Below are 448 nucleotides of genomic sequence, written 5' to 3'. Positions count from 1 at the left end.
TTTATTTCAGCAAATTCACATTAAATTGATCAAAAGTGAAAGTAAAGACATTTGTAATGTTTCAAAAGACTCTATTTCAAATAAATGCTGTTCTTTTGAACTTTCAATTCATGAATGAAATGTTTACACAACTGTTTTCAACACTGATAATAATCATAAATGTTTCTTGATCATCAAATCATGATTTCTGAAGGATCATGTGACACTGAAGACTGGAGTAATGACGCTGAACATTCAGCTTTGATCACAGGAATAAATTACACTTTACTGTATATTCACATAGAAAACAGATGATTTACATTATAATAATATTTCAAAATATGTTTACTTTATTTTTGATCAAATAAATGCAGCTTTGATACACAGAACAGACTAAAAAAAACATTAAAAACGGTAGTGTATATATACTACTCGTGTAAATCACAGCACCTTTACTTTAGTGTAACAT

Source organism: Scardinius erythrophthalmus (genome assembly GCF_964197995.2).
Source record: "Scardinius erythrophthalmus genome assembly, chromosome: 25".
NCBI lineage: Eukaryota > Metazoa > Chordata > Actinopteri > Cypriniformes > Leuciscidae > Scardinius > Scardinius erythrophthalmus.
This window is presented reverse-complemented; position numbering follows the sequence as displayed.